Genomic DNA, 19,645 nt, shown 5'->3' with positions numbered 1-19,645 from the left:
GCTCTCTGGGTCTCAGCTCTGGAATTGCCTCTTTAGACGCATCTCACTTGCTTTCCTCCTCGTTCATTTATTTCCTCTTTCCTTTCCTGCGGGATTCACCTTTTGCACCCTCTGACTTTTGCCCCGTCAACTGCCATCACCGAATTATAGTTGCACAACTTTAATTCTGCGAGCGGTTTCACTTTAAGGATTCTTTCCGCCTCCAGCTCTCTGATTTCTCATTGGTCACAGCTCCGGTTCGAATTGAATAACGCAATGACGCTGGACTGGGACGGACGCTGATTGGTCAGTGCGTTGCGATTGGCGAGCAGAGATGTCAATAACATTGAGGGGCGTGTGTTGCCATCAGCGCGGTCTGTGATTGGTTATAATTGTGAGCGTCATTTCCATGTGTTCTCTCACTTCGAGCGGATGGAGCTCACGGATTGGATAAAGTAGCTGTCACTCAGTAGGCGCAGAGCGGCCATTGGATAACCGTGATGCGTCAATTTCCGATTGTTTTTCCCAGCTGCCGGTCACAGGCCGTTGGCGGGGATTTATTCTGGGCCCATCATACACCGCGCGGAACGGCAGCAAATGCCCGGCAGGTGGCTTCAGTCCCCGGGCCCGGATCCTGAGCCCGCGGCGGGGCTCCGGGTGGATGAAGGGTTCGGCAGCGGGAATCCCGTCCCGCCCGGCTGTGAATCCTCAGCTCAGGGTTTCCAATGGCAGTTTCCTGTGTAAACATGTCACGCTGCAGTTCGAAGTTTAACAACACCAGGTTAAAGTCCAACAGGTTTATTTGGTCGCGAAAGCCACACAACGAAGCTTGTGTGGCTTTTGCTACCAAATAAACCTGTTGGACTTTAACCTGGTGTTGTTAAACTTCTTACTGTGTTTACCCCAGTCCAACGCCGGCATCTCCACATCACGCTGCAGTTCCCCAGGCTCAGCAGTGGCGGTTATACAAATTCCCTGCAGTCAGACCAATCAGCACAGAGACTGAAATCTTCCCGTGCTCTGTGTGTGGGGCTCAGTGCCACACTGGGTCAGAGCCCTTCACTCTGTATAGGCCAGGGAGAGATACTGGGATCTTTCGGTGCTCTGTAGGAACGGCACGGTGGCACAGTCGTTAGCACTGCTGCCTCACAGCGCCAGGGACCCAGGTTCAATTCCGGCCCTGGGTCACTGTCTGTGCGGAGTTTGCACATTCTCCCTGTCTCTGCGTGGGTTTCTTCTGGGTGCTCTGGCTTCCTCCCGCACTCCAAAGATGTGTGGGTTGGGTTGATTGGCCATGCTAAATTGACCCTAGTGTTAGTGGGATTCGCAGGGTAAATATGTGGGGTTAAGGGGATAAGGCCTGGGTGGGAATTTGGTCGGTGCAGACATGATGGGCCGAATGGCCTCCTGCACTGGAGGGATTCTATGGTTCTGTGTTTGGGTGGGGCTTGATTGAGTGGATCTCCCTGATTGTTGGTTCTAATTGCAAAAACCAATCTCTTACAGTCAGTCTGGGTGCTCCTGACTGAGCAGAATGGCCTGATCTCACCACACACATTGAGATGGAGGAGCTGCCGCCTGGGATGAAGATGATTGAGAACTCCAGCCTTCTCCAGACTTGTTTACTGAGGCCCAGCCGTTCTTCATTATGTTTCCTCCGGGTGTCACTTCCATCTGCTGTGAACAATGACCTGACAGTGGGAAGATATTGGAGTAGGATGGTGCAGTCGACCATGTCAAAGGCATGGATAGGTTGAGAAGGATGAGGAGGGATTGTTCAGTTGGGAAAGACTGCAGTCATCTGGTTCTATTCTTATCTTTCTGCTCATATGCAGAATATCACCTGCAATGGTTTTTCTTCCCACTCCTGTGCTGTTATCACCCAAATCCCCCAAGGATCTATCCGTGGCTCCCGCCTATTTCTCATCTAGACCTTACCCCTTGGTGACATTATCTGAAAACACAATGGTAGGTTTCATGTGTATGCTGATAACACCCAGCTCTACCTCACCGTCACATCTCACAACCAATCCCCTGTTATTAATTTATTAGACTCCTTCTCTGACCTCCAGTACTGGCTCAGCAGAGAATTCCCCCAATTAAATATTTGGAAGACCAAAGTTCCCACCACAAATTCCATTCCCAGTCACTGACTCCATCTCTCCCACTGGTCAATGTCTGAGGTTGAAACAAACCCTCATAATCTTTGGGACCTCATTGGACTCAGAAATGAGATTCTGACCACATATCTGTTCCTTCACCAAGATCACTTATTTCCAGCTGTGTAACATCACACATTATTTGTAATACCTCAGCTCACCCATACCTGAAACCCTCATCCATGCTTTTGTTACCTCAAGGCTTGATGATTCAAACACATTCCTGACCAGCAGATTTCCTTCCCTAAAGGACATTTGTAAACCAGATACGATTTTATGAATAGCGACAATTAGATTTTTAATTGCAGATTCATATTCACACTCTGAATTCTCCCTCACAGCCATCTGAATTCTCGCTCCTTTCTACAGAGAACAGTGTAACTTCCCCTCACTATACCCCTTCTACCAATACTTGAATGGCATGCTGTACTGCAGTGCCAAGGTCAGTCAGCTCATTCACCCTGCAGCCCCCACTCTCATCCAAAGAAGCTGCAAGAACCTCAGAGCTATTGGACAGTTGCAGAAACTGACATAGCTGTCCTCTGATTCCTCTTAGCTGCCTCAGCTGCAGTCACTCCCTCCTGCCCCTGACCACTTGGCAAAACAGAAGATCCTATCACTACCTGTCAGGATTCCATCCCCTTAGCAGTTTAGTATAAATCCATCCCAACAGCACTAACAAAGCTCCATGGGAGGATGTTGGTCCCGTCCCTGTTCAGATGTAATCTGCCCAACTTGTACAGGTCCCAGCTCAGCCAGAAATGGTCACGATGCCCCAGGAATCTAAAGCCATCCCTCCTGTACCATCTCTGCAGCAATGCAGTCATCTAATCTATCTATACTCACTATTGCATCTCCTCTGAAGGTGCTGACTGGCTGAGTTCAATTCTACTGGTTCCTCTCCCTTTCTCCTGAAGGCAATGACTTTGATTGGGTTCAGCTCCACACTCACTAGTTTCTCTCTCTCTTCCCTTGAAGGTGATGATTCTGGATGGGTTCAGTTCCACACTGACTGGTCTCTCTCTCTCGTACATAGAAAGATGTTGCCTGATCTCAAGGGTGTTGGCGAGGAGGAGAGGTTGAATAAACTGGGATTGTTTTCACTGAAAAGACGGAGGTTGAGGGTGACCTGATAGAGGTCTTCATAATTGTGAGAGGCATAGACAGGTTGAATAGGCAGAGGCTTTCTCCCAGGGTGGAAGTGGGCACATGTTCAAGGTGAGAGGGGGAAAGTTTAAGGGAGATGTGCGGGGGAGGTTTTTCAGGCAGCGAATGGTGAGTGCCTGGAACAGGCTGCCACAGGAGGTGGTCAAAACAGGCATCTGGATGGGTACATGAATAGGGAAGGAATAGAGAGATACGGACTGAGTAAGGGCGGAAGCTTTTTTCTTCAGTTTACTTAGGGCACCATGTTCGGCACGGGCTTGGAGGGCCGAACGGCCTATTCTTTTGCTGCACTTTTCTTTGTTCTCTTTAAACAGCGAATGGAAACAGAAGGAGGCCATTTGGCGCCATGAGGCCCATCGAGCCTGCTGGGACATTCATTATGATCCTGGTTGATCAAATTCTCTTTCCTGATCCCACCTTCCACCCATATGCCTTGATCCCTTTAGCCCCACGAGCAATATCTAATTCCTTCTTGACATCACACATTTTGGCCTCAACTACTTTCTGCATTAGCGATTTTCACAGATTCACACTCTCTGGGTGAAGACATTTCTCCTCACCTCAGTCCGAAAAGTTTTCTCCTTAACCTTACACAAAGAATATCCATAACATTCTTCCCGAATCTACGCTTTCGAGTCCTGTTAGAATTTTATACGTTCCTTTGAGACCCTCTCAATCTTCTAAACTCCAATGAACATAAGGATAAAAGCTTCTCTGCCGTTTGGACATTCACACCCTTTATTCTCTCTCTGGACAGCTATTAGCAGTCTTTTTCCCTGGTTTCTATGGCTTTGACTCATCTTTCATTCCTTCCCCCTGCAGTATAAATATCTCCCACTTTCTATGCCTTTTAGCTTTGACAAAAGGTCATCTGGACTCGAAATGTCAGCTCTTTTCTTTCCTTACAGATGTTGCCAGGCCTGCTGAGATTTTCCAGCGTTTTCTCTTTTAGTTCCAATGAACATAATGCTAACTGACTTCATCTTTCCTCATATGAAAGACTTGCCATCCCAGGAATCCACCTGGTAAACCTTTGCTGCACTCTCCCTGCAGCAAGGACATCCTCCCTCAGATAAGGACACCAAAACTGCACACAATACTCCAGATGTGGCCTCATCATTGCCCTGTACAATTGCAGTAAAACATCACTTTTCCTATACACAAATCCTCTTGCTTTCAAGGCCAACATAACATTTGCCTTCTTTTTGCCTGCTGTACCTACGAACTTCCTTTCAGCGACTAAACAAAGAACAGCACAGGAACAGGCCCTCTGGCCTACCAAGTCTGTGCCACCACAGATGCCTCTTTATGACTTCAATGGGGCCATTGAGGTTGGCCTATTGGAGTATGAATTCCTTGACTAAGGATCCAATTGATCGGCCAATCAGGGAGTCTTTGCCTTGTACTTAACCGGGAGTGTCAGTTCCTTTGACACCCTCGGAGGTAGACTGCTAACTGTTAGCACTCTGTGTACTGCTGTTAGAGTTGTAAATGAAGGGGTTTTGGTGAAGGGACGTCTGCCTCCGAAGAATTATTACAGCTCTCTAATATTTTCATGCCTCTGCGTGGTCCATTTCCCTCTGTTCCCGGCCTATTCATGTATCTATCCAGATGCCTCTTGAACGTTATAGAATCTGCATCCACTACTTCCTCCGGCAGCATTTTCCAGGCATTCACCACCCTCTGTGTGAAAAACTTGCCCCTTACATCTCTTTTAAACTTTCCCCCTCTTACTCGCAACCTGTGCCCCTGAGTAAGTCAACTTTCGACATTGGGAAAAAGGCTCTGACTATCTACTCAACCAAGCCTTTCATAATCTTGTAAACCTCTATCAGGTCCCCCCTCATCCTCTGACGCGCCAATGAAAACAATCCAAGTTTGTTCAACCTTTCTTTACAGTCCATATCCTCCAAACCAGGCAACATCCTGGTAAATTTCTTCTGCTCCCTTTCCAATGCATCAACATCCTTCCTCCAATGTGGCACTCAGAATTGTACACAATACTCCAAATGTGGCCTAACCAAAGTCTTATATAGCTGCAACATGATTTTCCATCTTGTATAGCTTCAACATGATTTTACTGACTGATGCACAAGGACACCTGGGTCTCGCTGAGTATCCACCTCCATCGATTTACACCCATTCAAATAATAATCTGCCTTGCCATTTTTGCTACCAAAGTGGATAATTAAATGGGTAACCACATATTTATCCACATTATACTCCATGTGTGGGCTCAGACTGTCCAAATCTCGCTGAAGGATCTCAGCATCCTCCTCACAGCTCACTCTCCCATCCATTATTGTATCATCTACATATCTGGAGATAATACATTTATTTACCACGTCCAAATCATTAATAAATTATATAAATCGTTGGGGTCCTAGTACAGATCCCTGCAGTACCCCACTAATCACTGACTGCCAATTAGAAAAAGGACCCATTCATGCCATCTCTTTGCTTCCTATCTGCTGACCAGTTTTCTATCCATCTCATGACGCTACCCGCAATCCCATGCACTTCAACTTTACATAGTAGAAGGGCAGCCCGGTGGCACGATGGTTAGCACTGCTGCCTTACAGCACCAGGGACCGGATTTGATTCCCAGCTTGGGTCACTGTCTGTGTGAGTCTGCACATTCTCCCCGTCTCTGCATGGGATTCCTCTGGGTGTTCCGGTTTCCTCCCACAGTCTGAAAGACATGCTGTGGTTAGGTGTATTGGCCATGCTAAATTCTCCCTCAGTCTTCCTGAACAGGAGCCGGAGTATGGTGACTAGGGGATTTTCGCAGTAACTTCATTGCAATGTTAATGTAAGCCTACTTGTGAAACTAATAAATAAACTTTAAACGTAAAAACGTTATGTGAGATTTTGTCCAAAGTTTTCTGGAACTCTAAATGAACCACATCCACCGGTTCTCCCTGGTCAACTCTACTAGTTACATCAAAGAATTCCAGTAGTATTGTCAAGCATGATTTCTCTTTTGTAAATCCATGCTGACTTTGTCTCTTTATATCATTGCTTTCCAAACGCTTGATAATGGTCATTGGTTCCCTCTTTCTTCTCTACCTCTGTTTTTGAAAACAGGTCTTAGATTATTTACGTCTCTATCCCCTGAAGGTGCTGACCCTGGGTGGGTTCAGTTCCAAACTCACTGGTGGCTCTCCCCTCTCCCCAAGGTGCTGACTCTGGCTGGTTCATTTCTACACTCATTACTTCATCTCTCTGTGTCCTGAAGGTGCTCATATCTGATCCTCTATCTCAATGCCACATTCTCATTTTTTTCCCAATACTCCTTGATGCCATTAAAATCTAAATAAAAATCTCTCCTTCTTGAATACATTCAGTGACTTGGTCGCCACAGCTTCTGAGGTAAAGAATTCCATAGGATCACCACCCTCTGTGTGAAGAAATCTTTCCCCGTCTCATTCCTAAATGGTCTACCCAGTATCCTAAGACTGTGTCCCCTTGTTCTACATTCCCCAACGAGGTGAAACATTCTTCCTGCAGCTAGTCTGTCCAGCCCTGTTAGGATTTTGTATGTTTCAATCAGATCTCCTCTCATCCTTTCCTTTCTGTTTTTCACACCAAAGTGTATAACTTCACACTTAGCCGCGTTGTCCTGCATCTGCCATATATTTGCGCACTCACTCAACTTGTCTAAATCACTTTGAAACCTCCTTGCATCCCCCTCACAACTCACAATTTTGCCCAGTTTTATGTCGTCAGCAAATGTGGAAATGTTATATTTGGTTCCCTCATCCAGGTCATTTATATATATGGTGAGGAGCAGTGAGAATCATTCAAAAAGGAAATAGAGAGAGTACAGGGCCAACATGTTCCCATAAAGGTGAAGGTGGGAGCAAAAACATTCAGAGAATCCTGGATGGTGAGGGATTTATAGCATTGGAGCAGGAAAACTTGGGAGATTATCGCAGAGAGAGGGGGCTTGAAACAATGGATGCCCTGGAGTATAGAACGTGCAGGGAATGTAATTTGAAAATAAATTAGTAGAGCAAAGAGCTATAAAAAAACACCGGCGGGCAAAATAAAGGAAATCCCACGGCTGAGGCGGGAGCCTAATCGAGGTGTACAAAATTAGGAGGGACATTGAGAGGGTAGATAGAAATAAACTTTTCACCTGAGTAGAGGGGTCATTTGGCAGGGGGAATAGGATAAACGTAGGGGCCAGGAGATTTAGAGGGATTTGAGGAAAAACATTTTCACCCAGAGGGTGGTGGGAATCTGGAACTCACTGCCTGGAAGGGTGGCAGAGACATGAACGCTCACAACATTGAAATTAACATTTGCAATGCTGTAGAATATGAGAGTCTATGCCAAGTGCTGAAAAATGGGATTAGAATCATAGAGTACCTCCAGTGTAGAACGAGGTCATTCGGCCCATCGTGTCTGCACCGACCACAATCCAACCAGCCCCTGTTGCTATCACCTCACATATTTACCCTGCTAATCCCCGTGGCACGAGGAGTAATTTCGCAAAGCGAATCAACCCAACCCCCACATCTTTGGACTGTGGGAGAAAACCGGAGCACCCGGAGGAAACCCCTGAAGACACGGGGAGAATGTGCAAACTTCACACAAACAGTGACCCGAGACCGGAATTGAACCCGGGTCCTCTGCGCTGTGAGGCAGCAGTGCTAACCATTGTGCCACCGTGCCGCCGAATGGACATAGGTAGGTGCTGATGGCCAATGCAGACACGATGGGCTGAATGACCTTGTTCTGTGCTGTAAAATTCTGCGACTCTATGACTTCTTAAAGAGGTCCTTCATTGGCTGTCCTTTGGGAAATCCTGAGACAATGATTGGTTCGATAGAAATGAAAATCTCTTGTCTTTTCTCTGGTGTCTTACACTTTGCTCCTTGCTTCCTGACTGGAATCTCCAAACTGGGGGAATTGTAGATCCTGGTGACATCACCCTGTTGGGTAGGAAGCTATTGTCACAGAGTCCTGTGTTGTCAATGTACCGACCTGTTACCATAGTTACCCAGTTTCACTGGATGCTGACAGAATGTTTACCATTGATTTGGTGTTCTACCTGCCAGCTGTTCATGCAGAAAACAGATGCTGTGAGTGAGCATTGTCCCCCTCCCACTTACAGCAATGATAGTGACAATCTGCATTATTGGGACGAGAGTCATAGTCATAGAGTCATGGAGATTCACTGCTGGAAACAGGCCCTTTGGCCCAACCCGTCCATGCTGTCCTGTTTTTACCAATAAGCGAGTCCCAATTACCTGCATTTGGCCCATATCCCTCCATACCAACCTTACCCATGTAACTGTCTAAATGCTTTTTAAAAGGCAGAATTGTCCCCGCATCTGCTACTACCTCTGGCAGCTCGTTCCAGACACTCACCATCCTCTGTGTGCAAAAACTGTCCATCTGGACCCTTTTGTGTTTCTCCTCTCTCACCTATACCCTCCACTTTTAGACCCCCCCTACCTTTGGGAAAAGATGTTGACTATCTACCTCATCTATGCCCCTCATTATTTTATAGCCCTCTATAAGATCACCCCTCAGCCTCCTACGCTCCAGAGAAAAAGGTCCCAGTCTATCCAGTCTCTCCTTGTAACTCAAACTATCAATTCCCGGTAGCATCCTAGTAAATCTTTTCTGCACTCTTTCCAATTTAATAATATTCTTTCTATCATAGGGTGACCAAAAATGTACACAGTATTCCTAGTGTGGCCTTACCAATGTCTTGTACAACTTCAACAAGACATCCCAACTCCTTTGTGACGATAAATGGACCAATACATTGCATTGCCATTCTTACAGTTGTTAATGAAGTGAAAAAGCTGGTGCTTAATGAAATGCCTCTCGGGGAAATCTGCTCGAATGTAAAAATGCCGCAGAATGCTCAATTATTATTGTTTCTGCTCAACCAGCCCTAGAAGCTTGGAAGATGGAAGTTCCCGATTGGCCTGAAGTCAGAGACGAAGAGGAGCCAAGTTTCAACAACTTGATGACAGACATCAAAGTCAGCAGCTTTGGAGCAAGGAGACCCTCGGACAGGGCATTCAGCGTAACCAAGCCCCTGGAACATCACCGCTGCTGGAGACCAGAGAAGGTGTGAGGCAAGGCAGGATGCTCGATTGATCGAAGGTGGGACCTCAATCATTGGTGAAGTCTCCTACTCCGGTTTGAAGTGGAGGAAATTAGTCAGGATGGAAGTGGTGACGAGATTCACAGTCACTCCCTCAGTTTAGAGTCCATTTTTAAGGCAATCTGTGCAGCGACTCCACTCTGGGATGGATGTCAGATCAGCTCACCAGACGGTATGAGGACTGGAACACAAATGACGTCACAAAATACTTCCTCAAATGCTTCGCTGTGCAGTTCAAAACCTGGAAGGCCGGGATTCGAGTCACGTTACACAGGCGACTGGGAAAAGTACTGTCAGATTAATCAGACCACTGGCCAACATTGGAAAGACACAAAGCCCAGCAGAGGGAAGTCAACATGAATTTTCACTTTTAATATTTCTTTTTTACTCTGAATAACTTATTGTGTTTGTATAATTATCCTAAATGTTTCACATTAATACAAATACTCAGAAAATTTAGCATTGCCAGCTAAGTGTAACCGGGAACAATGACCTGTCCGTTCAGTTTGGGGAACACTTCCTGACAGAGGAAGATTGGGACATGAAAGCTTCTCCCTATCAGCTCCTTCCAGTTCCCTCCACAATCCTGAACACCTCTATCAAATCTCCTTTCAACCTTCTCTTTGTCAAAGAGAACAGACCCAAATTCTCCAATCTACCGATGTAACTGACCTTCCTCATCCCTGGACCCATACCCAGAGATTTATTGCGCCCTCGCTAATCCTTCACATCCTTTCTAAACTCTGCTGTCCAGATCAGAGTGCAATACTCCAACTGAGGCCAAACCAGGGTTTTATACAGGTTTCCCTAAACTTGCTTGCTCTTGTACTCTGTGCCCCTACTGATAAAGCTCACCAAACCAAATGCTTTAGTAACCACACTCTCAACCTGCCACTCAGACAGCAATTATTAGTGTCACATTTAACGGCAGGTCCCTCTGCTCCTGCTTGCCTTTACAATTGTACCATTTTAATACTGTGTCTCCCTTTCCTGCCAACTGAAATGAATCATTTCACACTTCTCTGCTTTAAATTGGTCTTGTCTGACTAATCCACAAGCTGCCTAAGAAACAACACTCACAGTTCACAATGCTGCCATGTACTGTGTAATTACCACAGTTTGAATGTGTGCTCTGTGCAGCATTGCCGATGTCTCTAATATGTATCAGGAAGAGCAGGATTCCAAACACCAACCCTCTTGGGATCCCATTTTAACCGATCCACTCCAACTAAAAACATTTCCCACTGCTGTGTTTCCTGTCACTCAGTCAGTTTCCTATCCATGTTGCTGCTGTCCCTTTTATTCTATCAGCTCCAAATGTTCACACAAGTTTGCTGTGTGCCCCTTTATTTATAAAATGCTGATTCTTACAACCTTTTCTGAAGAGGTGTGTTTACCATTTGCAATTCTCCAATCCTCTGGCACCACTCATATAACTAGCTGGGTTAGAAAAAAAATATCCATTGCCTCTGCAATTTCCACCCCTATTTCCCTCAGTATCCATGGATCCGTCTCTTCCAGTAACAAGAACACAGCAATTAAGAACAGACATTGACCACATGGCACATTGACTCTGTTCCACCATTCAATTCGATCATGACTCATTTATTTATCTTTATTGCCGGACAGTGAAAACACAGTCACAGTCTTAAAAACAAGAACAGCAGCAACAACATCTACATAGATAGAAATCACAATAGGTTTCTGACAAGTTTTCTAAAAGTCACTATATTTTCAGCATTCACAACAAAATCAGGCAAAGCATTTGAAATATCAACAGTTCTATGTGAGGAAAACAAACTGTGACTATGAAGACTTGAACCAAATTTCTGCAGCTTATACTCGCGCCCACCCACCATACAGTAACTGTGAATAAAGAACATTTCAGCCTTGGGTAGTAAGGCCATAGTAAATTTCCATGTCAAATTAAAATGTATCAATTTACAAACTTGAACTAAACCAGAAATCAGCCTTCTCGAAAGAATGCAATCCAAGAATTCTTAATCCCAATAAAGTATTCCCCTCATGCCTTCCATTTTCCTGGTAACATGTCTTTGCACTATCTCTCTTTCAGCTGTATATCTTTCTGAAAGTTTGGAGTCCAAACTGTGGATGCAGACTCCAGATGTGGGCATACCAGCTGCTTATAGAGTTTCAGATCTTGGGGTTCAACTCCACTTTACTCCTCACTCACTTGATTCTCTGAGCAACATAAATTTGTCTATTTCTGCCTTTACTGTCATAGAATCCCTATGGTGCAGATGGAAGCCATTTGACCCATCAAGTCTGTACTAACATAACCCCACATATTTATCCCGCTAATCCCCCAGAACCAATACGTTTGTGATACGAAGGGGCAATTTAGTGTTGCATATCCATCTGACATTCGGAGCTTGGGAGGAAACAAACATGGGGAGGACATGCAAGCTCCACGCAGACAATCACCCAAGGTAGAATTGAACCTGGGTACCGGGCGCTTAGAGGCAGCAATGCGAACCACTGTGCCACCCCTAGTGTATAAATAATGGAGCATGTCAAAGGATCACAACGCAGTGAGTGCAAAAATTTATTCTCATTTCAGTCCTTAATGATCTGATCCTTACACTGAACCTGCTTAAACAATCTCCCAATGTCCACAAAATCAGATCCCTTCAGAATCGTGTATGTTTTAATGTTTTGCCTCTCATGCTTCTGAATCACAGAGAATACAGACCCAGTTTACTAAGGGTTGTATCATATGAAACCCTTTGTTAGTGATTGAAGCATAATGAGAAAACCCTTTCCCACAGCGAGTAGTTCAGCTCTGGGATGCATTGTCTGACAATGTGGTGATGCAGCTTCAAATGAGGCATTGAGAAGGGAATTAGATTGTTAAAGTTCCATTGGCATGGTGGCACAGTGGCTAGCACTACTGCCTCACAGCATCAGTGTGGAGTTAACATGTTGTCCCTGTGTCTGCATGGATTTTCTCTGTGTGCTCTAATTTCTTCTCACAGTCCAATGCTGAGCAGATTAAATGGATTAGATATGATAAATTGCCCCTTAGTGTCCCAAAATGTGCAGGTTAAGGGGTTAGCCATCGTAAAAATGCACGAAAGATGTTCTTTCAGAGAGTCAGTGCAGACACGATGGGCCGGCTGGCATCTTTCTGGACTGTGGAGTATGAGGGATCCAAGGGATACTCAGTGCTTTCATTTGTGAAGCCAAGGATGCCATCCACTTTTCTAATGACTCTCTTCAAATCTCTCGCGTTGAAAGATCTCTCTGAACCTCAGGACACTCTGAGCCTGCACACTCTTTAGAACTGGACCATTCAGTTTCTTTTGCCTCTCCCCATCTCTTCTGTCAAAATGCAGCACTGTTCCTGAGTGTGGCATTAATAATGTGAGAGCTGAGACCGCAGCTTCTGTCTCCCCAAGAGAATCTTTCTGGATAAAGTGGAAATTTACAAGGATTTCTGTCACTGAGACATTGTCTGGCTGTCTGTGTCTCACTGCCCTAACTCAAACTGTCTCTGTCAATCCCTCCACCCCTCTCATCCACTCTATATGAAGGCGGGATATTGTTGTTTAGTGACTGAGTGCACACAATCTGTATCTTCATCTGATCAAATAGAATTCAGCTTGTGAACAATATCATCATTTCAACCAGTTCTGGGTTAAATCAGGCACAGCTCTGATTGGCTGCAGCCCGCTGAATCTGGGGAGCAGACACTGTGCGCATTGCCAGCCTCAAAGGCTTTAACCCTTACTGAGCTGGGAAACTCCAACTTATCCCTGAGAATCCACAGCACAGTGCGAGAGGAGAGGAAAGCCTGTCCTGGGAGCTGTCAATCTGAGACACAGTTTGACCCTGTCAATGTGCAGATGTGAACCTGCTCCTTCCATTCTCAAACTGTTATAACCAGGAACACAGAGCGCCCAGTAATGACCAGCTTGTTGCAATGTGTTTGAATGAACACGATGTCATATCATCTGAGCAGCATTTTGAAATTCTCAATCATTCAATGTATTCTGATGAAATGTATTTCTTGTGCTCTGTGTGTCATTACATAAGAATCTTCCTCTGATATGAGACCTTGTTTTGTCCTTGTGCCCCTGATGCTGATTATTTTCATTCTGCTCACGTTATGATATTTCTCATGGAACCAGAGAAAGAACCAGAGAACAGTAACAGCACAGAGGGGACCCATTCGGCCTATCTTGTCCATGGCAGTCTGAGGATACCCAGATGTCCTTTCCAAACTCACCTTCCTGCACCTGGCCCGAAGCCATGCAGCTGAAAGCATGAGAGAGACCCAAATACTGCATGCCAACAATTCACTAGGATTTGCGACTCTGTGGCTGCCTGAAGCAGCCGAAGTAAATACTTCCAATCATAATCGCTGTGAGCAGGGTTCAAACCTGCGCGGGGAAAGCCCAGTCGATTCCGAGTTGAACGCCTTAACCACTTGGTCATCGCAGCTGCATATTCGTGAGGATAATATAACCACCTCAGTCGCATTTATATTCACTTCATCAGGCACCATGATTGTGCAGAGCACAGTGTGTGAGCTGAAATGTGTTCCTCAACCTTTACTTTGTATCTTTGTCTCTGACTGAGAACTCATTTATTCGGTCAGGGACCTGTTTTCCTATTTCAATATTTTTTCATCAGAAACGAATTACGTCCGAACAAAAATTGAAAAAGAGAAATCTCTATTTAATTCCTGTCAAATGTTGTGTTCGCACTGTCTTTGTCCACTCGGTTTAAAACACAGGAGGCCGTGGATAAGGTTCTAAATAAATTATCACTGCGATGGCTGGGAATCGAACCCGGGTCAACTGCTTGGAAGGCAGCTATGCTCACCACTATACCACCATCGCTCAATATACTTAAACCAATGTTATTTTAATCAGTTATTATTACAGAACTACCTTATTTGCTGATTTTGTCAGGCACGAGGTGTGTCCATTGCACAGTTTGTAAACTGAACCTGTCTTGTCTTGTTTTTCTGGACAGTTTAAGCCGCCGTTTTATTATTGTTTCTGACTGGGAACTAATTGATTAGTTTTGAGGCATGTTCTTTCATTTAAACAACTGAAAGCAAATTGAAGCTGGATTTTCCATTAGAAACACAGTGGTGATGAGAATCTTTAGTGAATTTTATTTCAGGAGTGCCCACCTACTGTTGTGACCTGTGATAGCGAATTAAATAAATCACCATTGTGATGGTCAGGAACTGACCATTGGTCAAATGCTCGCACAGTCACCACCATCACACACTTGGCTCTGCCACTCTCTCAGTGCGAAAGGTCAGCTCTTGACAGTGAATCTGGTTTCCTCCAGGGCCAATCGGAGGATGGTCAGAAACTGTCTGTCACTCTCAGAAACTCCATTATCAGCGAGTGTGGGATGATTATTTAACTGGCTGTCACTGGTTGTTGAGGTTGTGATTTACTGTTACCTGTCAGTGCAGGAGAAACAAATAAAACAGGAAATCTAGAGACTCCGAGAGCAGATAATTTGTACTTTCATAGTACAAACTAAACAAACATAGTGCTGTCTGCAATCATTGTAATAACTGAAAGAAAAAGGATTGACTTGGCCACGGAATCTGGTGAACAGATATGGTCCTGCACCACTTGGACTGCAGCGGTTCCAGAAGGCAGCTCACCACCACCTTCCCAAGGGCAATTAGGGATGGGCAATAAATGCTGACCCAGACAGCGACACCTACATTCCATGAATGAATTCAAAGACAATCTGTGGGGAGCGGGCCTCAGAGTGTTTAACAGTTACTGACGTGAAAAACTATAAATAACCCCCTGGAATCCGGAGCAAAGGCCGGAAGGAGGAGAAATTCCGTCCTGGGACCTTGCAGTTGGTAAATGTTTTGTCCTGTGAATGTGTAGATGTGAATATTGTGTAAGAGAGAGTGTATGAAAGGGACGGGCGAGTCAGACGAATCCAACTGTGTTTGTGTGCCTGTTCTGATCATGAGATCTCCGAGTCTCTCTTGTGTAAAATAAAATGATTTTTCAATCAAAGATACCCGCTAAACCCCCTGCTGAGCCCCAAAGTTAGATTTCAAAGCAATTGTTTCACTAAATTAAGGATTTCAGTGGAAAAGTAGAGAACATGTCAGCGATCGTATGTGAGAGCGCGATCAGTGCAGCAGTAAAATGGGTTTCAGTGGAAAATGGAGTCCTCAGTTCGAGTGAAACCCTTTCAACAGCAAACATTCGTGTGTCAGAGACATGAAGGATGTGAGCTGGATCTCTGGAGAGGCGGAATTTCATTGCAATGGGAGAGTTTGTGAGGAGAGAGAAACACAGAGAGGCAGGAGGTGCCGGGAGCTGACTGCAGCTTGTCTCTGCTCCGTCCGCTCTCTGCCTTTAAGTTGCTCTGTGCCGCCACCACTGGGTTCATTTCGGATTCAGTTCTGATTGGCCGACAAGAGGTGAGGCCACATTGGATTTGGTACTGGGAAATGAATCGGGCCAAGTGTTAGATTTGGTTGTGGGAGAGCACTTTGGAGATAGTGACCACAATTCGGTGTCTTTTGTTATTGCAATGGAGAGGGATAGGGCGGTACGGCAGGGCAAGGTTTACAATTGGGGGAGAGGTAATTATGATGCTATTAGGCAAGAATTAGGGGGCATAAGTTGGGAACAGAAACTGTCAGAGAAAGGAATTAATGAAAAGTGGAACTTTTTCAAGGAACAAATGCTGAGTGTCCTTGATAGGTATGTCCCTGTCCGGCAGGGAGGAAATGGCCGAGTGAGGGAACCATGGTTCACGAAAGGGGTGGAATGTCTTGTGAAAAGGAAGAGGGAAGCTTATGTAGGAATGAGGAAACAAGGTTCAGATGGCTCGATTGAGGGTTGCAAGTTAGCAAGGAATGAGCTGAAAAAGGGGCTTAGGGGAGCTAGGAGGGGACATGAGAAGTCTTTGGCGGGTCGGATCAAGGAAAACCCCAAGGCTTTTTACTCTTATGTGAGGAATAAAAGAATGACCAGGGTGAGGTTAGGGCCGGTGAAGGACAGTAGTGAGAACTTGTGTATGGAGTCAGTAAAGATAGGCGAGGTGATGAATGAATACTTTTCTTCAGTGTTCAGCAAGGAGAGGGGCCATGTTTTTGAGGAAGAGAAGGTGTTACAGGCTAATAGGCTGGAGGAAATAGATGTTCGGAGGGAGGATGTCCTGGCAGTTTTGAATAAACCGAAGGTCGATAAGTCCCCTGGGCCTGATGAAATATATCCTAGGATTCTTTGGGAGGCAAGGGATGAGACTGCAGAGCCTTTGGCTTTGATCTTTGGGTCCTTGCTGTCCACGGGGATAGTGCCAGAGGACTGGAGAATGGCGAATGTTGTTCCTCTGTTGAAGAAAGGGAATAGAAATGACCCTGGTAATTATAGACAGGTTAGTCTTACTTCGGTGGTTGGTAAATTGATGGAAAAGGTCCTTAGGGATGGGATTTACGACCATTTAGAAAGATGCGGGTTAATCCGGGATAGTCAGCACGGATTCGTGAAGGGCAAGTCGTGCCTCACAAATTTGATTGAATTTTTTGAGGAGGTAACTAAGTGTGTTGATGAAGGTCGGGCAGTTGATGTCATGTACATGGATTTTAGTAAGGCGTTTGATAAGGTCCCCCATGGTCGGCTTATGATGAAAGTGAGGAGGTGTGGGATAGAGGGAAAGTTGGCCGATTGGATAGGTAACTGGCTGTCTGATCGAAGACAGAGGGTGGTGGTGGATGGAAAATTTTCGGATTGGAGGCAGATTGCGAGCGGAGTGCCACAGGGATCAGTGCTTGGTCCTCTGCTCTTTGTGATTTTTATTAATGACTTAGAGTAGGGGGTTGAAGGGTGGATCAGTAAATTTGCTGATGACACCAAGGTTGGTGGAGTAGTGGATGAGGTGGAGGGCTGTTGTAGGCTGCAAAGAGACATAGATAGTATGCAAAGCTGGGCTGAAAAATGGCAAATGGAGGTTAACCCTGATAAATGTGAGGTGATTCATTTTGGTAGGACTAATTTAAATGTGGATTACAGGGTCAAAGGTAGGGTTCTGAAGACTGTGGAGGAACAGAGAGATCTTGGGGTCCATATCCACAGATCTCTAAAGGTTGCCACTCAAGTGGATAGAGCTGTGAAGAAGACCTATAGTGTGTTAGCTTTTATTAACAGGGGGTTGGAGTTTAAGAGCCGTGGGTTTATGCTGCAACTGTACAGGACCTTGGTGAGACCACATTTGGAATATCGTGTGCAGTTCTGGTCACCTCACTATAAGAAGGATGTGGAAGCGCTGGAAAGAGTGCAGAGGAGATTTACCAGGATGCTGTCTTCTTTGGAGGGTAGGTCTTATGAGGAAAGGTTGAGGGAGCTAGGGCTGTTCTCTCTGGAGCGGAGGAGGTTGAGAGGAGACTTAATAGAGGTTTATAAAATGATGAAGGGGACAGATAGAGTGAATGTTCAAAGGCTCTTTCCTCGGGTGGATGGAGCTATTACAAGGGGGCGTAACTATAAGGTTCGTGGTGGGAGATATAGGAAGGATATCAGAGGTAGGTTCTTTACGCAGAGAGTGGTTGGGGTGTGGAATGGACTGTATGCAGTGATAGTGGAGTCAGACACTTTAGGAACATTTAAGCAGTTATTGGATAGGTACACGGAGCACACCAGGATGATAGGGAGTGGGATGGCTTGATTTTGGTTTCAGATAAAGCTCGGCACAACATCGTGGTCCGAAGGGCCTGTTCTGTGCTGTACTGTTCTATGTTCTATGATTCTCACACACATTTTCCACACACTCTCTGATAGGATTGAAACTGTAGCCGCCGAAACGGTTCCTCCAGCCGCTGCCGCTCAAGACAAATCTCCCAGGAAGAAGGCGGCGGCTCCCCGGTCTGCGGCAGCTAGTCCCAAGTTAGGCGAGCAGATCCTCAATGTTGTGGTGGGTTGCAGCGATCGCAAGGGGATGTCCCTGGCCGCGATAAAGAAAGCTTTGGCTGGCAGTGGAGTGGATGTGGGGAAGCGCGTCTCCCAGATCAGGTTAACGATCAAGAGGAAGGTGGAGAAAGGGTCTCTGGTGCCGACAAAGGGATAGGGCGCCTCCGGCTCCTTCAAACTCGCTAAGAAGGAAAGCCCAGGGAAAATGGGAAAGAAGATGAAGAAACCAACAGCCAAGAAATCTTTAGTAAAGAAAACAGCGGCCAAGAAGGTGACAACAAAGATAGCAGCAGCCAAGAAACCCGCAGCCAAAAAACCCGCAGCAAAGAAAATTCCAGTGAAGAAATCAACAGTGAAGAAAACAAGCAGCAAGAAGGCGGCAACTCCAAAAAAGGCGGTGAAGAAAGCAGCCCTGAAGAAAAAGTCTCCTGTGAAGAAGGTGACGGGCAGAAAGTCCGTCAAAAAAGTGACTAAATCGAAAGCCAAACCCAAAGTGAAAGCAGCAAAAGCGAAGAAAGCGTCAGGAAAGAAGTGAAACAACCCGAGCAAATTGTAAACCTCTGAACCCAAAGGCTCTTCTCAGAGCCACCTACATCTCTCAGGAAGGAGCTGATCCCGCAAGAAAATGATTCCTGTCCCGCGGCCCGGCTCATTCTCAATAGAGATCATTTCAAATTCAGACTAAAGCAAAACACAGCAGAGGCTGAATTTCATTTGAATTTCACATTTGTTCAATCGCCACTTTCTCTCATAATAAAGATGTCTGGTAGATTCAGTATGAATCCACACTGGCGGCTAAACACTGCTTTCCATCTTCCTTGGAATCCAGACAGTGGCCATTCGGCCCCTCGAGTCTGCACCAACGGGAATCCTACCCAGGTCCTATCCCCATCACCCTATTTATATATCCTAATAACCTCCTGATTCGACGGGGCAATTTCGCATGGCCCATCAACCGAACTCGCATATCTTTGGAGTGGAGGAGGAAACCGGAGCACCCAGAGGATGCTCACGCAGGGGGAATGTGGAATCTCCACACAGGGCAGTGAGCCAAGCTGAGAATTGAACACAGGTCCCTTGCGCTGTGAGGTAGCAATGGGAGCCACTGTGCCGCCCCAAAATCAATATCAGGAGTGGGATTTGAACCCACGCCTCGAGAGGAGACTGCAATCTGAACACAGCAACTTAGACCGCTCGGCCATCCTGTCTCCCTTAATTTTAACAGAGGAGATTGCCTCAGACAGCCGCAATGAGGTTTTTGTAAACAGCTGGAAGTG

At 45.8% G+C, this 19,645-nt stretch overlaps 2 protein-coding genes and 1 non-coding gene across 3 annotated transcripts in view; 1 reads left to right on the top strand and 2 right to left on the bottom strand.

Annotated features, from left to right (window-relative positions):
- LOC144482285 (uncharacterized) overlaps positions 1-19,645 on the top strand; it is an 872,976-nt gene that overhangs the window by 286,922 nt on the left and 566,409 nt on the right. The window lies entirely within an intron of this gene.
- LOC144482277 (uncharacterized) overlaps positions 1-19,645 on the bottom strand; it is a 411,284-nt gene that overhangs the window by 240,694 nt on the left and 150,945 nt on the right. The window lies entirely within an intron of this gene.
- On the bottom strand, positions 14,229-14,300 carry trnag-ucc (transfer RNA glycine (anticodon UCC)). Its single transcript has one exon. It is a non-coding gene; the product is annotated as a tRNA-Gly (tRNA).

This window comes from Mustelus asterias, unplaced genomic scaffold, assembly GCF_964213995.1.
Source record: "Mustelus asterias unplaced genomic scaffold, sMusAst1.hap1.1 HAP1_SCAFFOLD_35, whole genome shotgun sequence".
NCBI classification, from domain to species: Eukaryota; Metazoa; Chordata; class Chondrichthyes; order Carcharhiniformes; family Triakidae; genus Mustelus; species Mustelus asterias.
Note: the sequence above shows the minus strand (reverse complement) of the source record. Positions and strands in the feature narration are given on the sequence as shown.